Consider the following 4808-nt stretch of genomic DNA (forward strand, 5'->3'; position numbering starts at 1 on the left):
ATTGAACAGAATTTAACTTACACTAGCTGTAATAACTTATTAGGATCATTTGTTAGCTTTTATATCATTAAAACATTGTGATGGCAAATATTACCATTTTAGCAAAAAATTAGCTTGTTCCAGAGAACTTATACCAAACGGTACAAGGTGTATTTACATAGCTGATACAGACGTGTGTCATTGTTTTCTATGTCTATGTAATAGCGTGCATATACGGCTGGAAGCAGTAGGTAACTTTAATGACTTTTAAATTATATCGCCGGCCGGTGTGGCCGAGCGGTTCTAGGCGCTACAGTCTGGAACCGCGCGACCGCTACGGTTGCAGGTTCGAATCCTGCCTCGGGCATGGATGTGTGTGATGTCCTTAGGATAGTTAGGTTTAAGTAGTTCTAAGCTTTAGGGGACTGATGACCTCAGCAGTTAAGTCCCATAGTGCTCAGAGCCATTAAATTATATCATAATATAAAGGTTGCAATAAAGTAATACAATACGGTAATATTTGTGTTGTAATATGTGCACACTAATTGATAGAAGCTGCAAGCTGTGAAGTCAACAAAGTACGAGATGTTCAATTTTAATGCCAAGATTCATCATAAATTTTAATCGCCTTTTGGTGTTGGGCAATTTAGATTTCTTCCGGCCGCACCCCACCCTTCCCCCCTGCAGATGATATGGCTTCTGTATGACACATTTTTAAGAGGCCGATTATTCAGAAGTTGCTTTTCATTTTTTTGTGTCAGTGCATCTGCAAATGACTGCCTCTATTTTCAGACGCTTTTGAATTACTAAAGTGAAGCTTTTGTGTCAGTTGACCGCAGTGCACCAGCGTGCTCTTTTCATGTCTGCTTCATGTCATGCGTGCTATTAACGCGTGGCTTTCAACTTACTCTCCTGGACACACTAGAACGACACCTGTACCAAACCGCATATTTGACGATGTAGTGAATATTACGCTAAGGAAATGGTTAACCTGTAGTCGTGCGATTGTTTGTTTCTCTCTTTCACAATACTGACAATGTGGTTAGCAGTGGTTATTAGTTATATTTGTAATTACGCCGAGTGGTAGACTGAATTTTCAGCAGAAAACGGGAAATAAAATTTTCGACGAGGATGGGATTCGAACCCACGCGTGCAGAGCACATTGGATTAGCAGTCCAACGCCTTAACCACTCGGCCACCTCGTCCTGTTATAGCCGGTACTTATATGTGGCATATTAAGAAAAGACCGAAACCCTTCCTCTTAACCATGTTATGGATACGTAAGGACTGTAGTATAATCGACGTTTGAAGTGCCGTCGGCAGTATGTATGCGCATGCGTCGATGACCTGCCCGCCATTGGTCGGCGGCAGCTACGATTGGCAGCGCGCGCGCGCAAAGGCAGGTGGCTAGGCAAACAAGTCATGACGTTGTCAGCGAAACTGCTACACACATTTCCTTTATCGGCACCACTTTCAGAGTTGTAATTAAGTAAAATTTTTTATTTTTATTCTTTTCTCATGCTTATCATCGCAAAGCGAATTTTAGTCTGTTAAACAGGAAGGGCAATGTGATTTAAGTGTAACTACGTACGGGTACTGAGAGAACAGTAAGCAACGAAGAAATATAAGATTATTATTTATATGTATGTACAGAGTTTACGTTTATAAGACAGTATCCATAACAGGAAGCTTGAAGAATCAGAGGAAAAATTGTATATCCAAATGAGGGTTGTAATATGTAAAAATACGTATTCGTATAAGAAACTGACGACAAGCTCAATAAACAGTGCAATCTTCATTCTATTTGCTGAGCTACACGTGGCAGAATGTAGGATTTTTAGCGAATTGCCAAAAAATAGTGATATCTCAAAGTCTATGCAAAGTGTTGGTAGATTCACTTTCTAATTTTCGTTCAGAATTCGTACCGTTTCCAATGACAAACTGAAGCTTTTAGAGCAGTACTATTCGTTCATATAGTATAATTATTTACCTTAATATTGCTCAATACATATGCGGCATGACGCTCGTAATTGGCTTAACAGGATCAGAAGGTAATATTTGAATGTTGGGTGTAAGCGTTTCCATATATTCATGGTATGTCATGTTCTAGTGCCCGCCAAATTTGCTGTCATTCTCTACTTCGAACACCGAACATGATATTCAGTGTGTGGCAGCGTTATGGACTTAGTTGCCATTATATTCGTGGATACCACATATGTTCTGAGTGGAAAATAAAATTCTCATGTGAAATACCAAGTTTTACCAACGCTCTTTCTTCAATACTCCTAAGATCTGGAGGGGGATAGAAGTATTCATCATTAACCTGCAGGCAAAATTTTTTTGTAAATTTATTTTTGTGGTTTCCTGTGCGCAGTATTCGTTTTTCGGTGCATTTTGCATTATGTTGATCTAGAATATCAATACTTCTTCTTCGTCGTCTATGATTGGTGACTTGCAGTGCGGTTTATATAACTTATTATAAATATCTAGAATTTTACTGGTGTCAACTGAGCGCCTATTAATGAGAAGCAGCAGTCATATACTAGTTCTGCAAAATTCTTTTGTCTATGGAGGCTGTGGAGCAAGAAACGGTTTTTACTTTTAGATGTTGTGTCTGAATATAGCAACTGATAATTCCATAACTAAGCTTTAAGTAATATCTATTCGTAAATTTTACTGTCGATGTAGTTTTATTAGGCCTGTGAATTAAGTTATTAATGGCAAAGGCAACTGTTAAAGTTTAAGAAGCTTTTCGCGTATCTCATTTATCTTCTTTTTCGTTAACACCGTCAGCCCTGGGTATCTTGGCAGAGTCTAGAATAGGATGCCAGTGTCCAAATGCGCAAATGATCTTTCTAATTCAGAAATTATTTTCAAAAACATTGCCTGTCTCTCTCATCATTCGGTTAAATTAAGTCATTGTTTCTTTTTATACACTATAGTTAATGACTAAATGCTATGAATTTTGTTACACAAAAGAGCACGCTTTGTTTAGAATCTTGCGGTTATAGGTCTATTATCTATCGACAGAAATGGAAATAATAATACAGAGAAAGAAAATCAGTCAATTCTCGTGCCTGAAATTTAAATGGCATGGTGATGTAGAAACGATCACAGTAAGAAAATAATCTTTTGCTACAGAACTGAAATTCAATTAGAAGTTATGTTTTGACTTGTCGACGTAAGCCATTAAGCACATCGTCTAGTTCTTAAAATGTTACATCGGATTCACTTCTTTCATTCTACAGCAATGTTCTCCTGTTAATCTTACAGGATGATGACTCCATTTAAATCGAATATGACTGGGTGTTGTGTGATGTCCATAGGTTAGTTAGGTTTAAGTGGTTCTAAGTTCTGGGGGACTGATGACCATAGATGTTAAGTCCCATAGTGCTCAGAGCCATTTAAATCGAATATGATAACAATAATGACTTAACCTCAATCTATTGAATGCTTAAGAAATAAAGTGATTTGATTTGTCTCATGATTGAAAATGTTTTGTAGCGAGAAAATTGACTGGGACAACCTCAGATGTTTATTATGTCTTCTGTTACTAACAACGACGATTTATACTGAAAAAATCTCAGTATCTTACTTACGAAATCATCAATATTGAAACTAAAGTTAGATACCTCAGAAAGTTAGGAAAAGAGCATTTGTCTGATCAATAGTGGGGTGATTCAACTATCACAACAAAATTATAAGTGGCAGCACAAAAATGGAAAATATTTTCAATAATCACATGTTAAACATAACAGGGAAATTGGTCAGATAACCCATAAAACAAATGTAATCCAGTATTTTCTACACAAACTTTCACTCAACGTAAGGTTTTATAATGTGGCATGGTAAAAACGATCACAGTAAAAAATGACCTTTTGCCACAGAACTGAAAATCAGTATTCGTCGACGTAAACCTTTAAGCATGTCTCCTTAAAATTTTATACCGGATCAGACTCTTCCACTCCACAGCAATATTCTTCCGTTAACCTAACAGGATGATGACTCCATTTAAAGCGACTAAGATAGCAAGAATGACTTAACCTGATTGTATTGAATACTTCAATAATAGTGATTTGATTTGTCTCATTGGAGAATTAGAGTAGACCAGTGGTCCCTTGGACCCAGATTCTTTAAAGAATCTAACTCCCATGTACAATACAATTTAAAAAGTCTGATTAACTTACAAGTGAGTTAATGTGACAATACAGGCTGTTTCAGAAAGAATATACGTATTACAAAGTATTATTTTGTACAAACTATCGATCGCTGCGCCTCAACTCAACTATTTGAGAAACGAATACATATGCAATTTTGTCATATGATGACATTATGGAGACCGTGGCTGTTGTTTGAAGACAAATGTTGATGGTGTTAGGACAGCAACCAGCCACAAATTTACTTTGAGTTCCTTTATTCAAAGGAAACCGTTACCGGTCTCGAATCATTGTGATTCATCATCAGACGGTTTACACGCTTTCTTTCTGACATTTTTAATCTATAAAAAACACACCAAATGTCAGAAAGAAAGCGTGTAAACCGTCTGATGATGAATCACAACGATTCGAAACCGGTAACGGTTTCCTTTGAATAAAGGAACTCAAAGTAAATTTGTGGCTGGTTACTGTCCTAACACCATCAATAGCCGCCAGATGTCAGTTGTCTTCTGTTTTGCGTGGTAACCGTCATATGTTTAAATCATTTTGTGTTCTTCAGTTTGCGAAGTGCAATTCCGTGATTACAGTGCAAAGACGTTTCAGGTTGAGGTACCATATTGATCCTCAGAATGGGTGGAGCATTCACAGATGGTATCGACGGTTTCTAGATAC

At 37.3% G+C, this 4808-nt stretch overlaps 1 non-coding gene across 1 annotated transcript; it reads right to left on the reverse strand.

The window, feature by feature from the left end:
• Window positions 1-1102: 1102 nt before the first annotated feature.
• Window positions 1103-1184, reverse strand: Trnas-gcu (transfer RNA serine (anticodon GCU)). Its single transcript has one exon. It is a non-coding gene; the product is annotated as a tRNA-Ser (tRNA).
• Between the last annotated feature and the right edge of the window lie 3624 nt (window positions 1185-4808).

The sequence above is a fragment of the Schistocerca nitens genome, chromosome 8 (genome assembly GCF_023898315.1).
Source record: "Schistocerca nitens isolate TAMUIC-IGC-003100 chromosome 8, iqSchNite1.1, whole genome shotgun sequence".
Lineage (NCBI taxonomy): Eukaryota > Metazoa > Arthropoda > Insecta > Orthoptera > Acrididae > Schistocerca > Schistocerca nitens.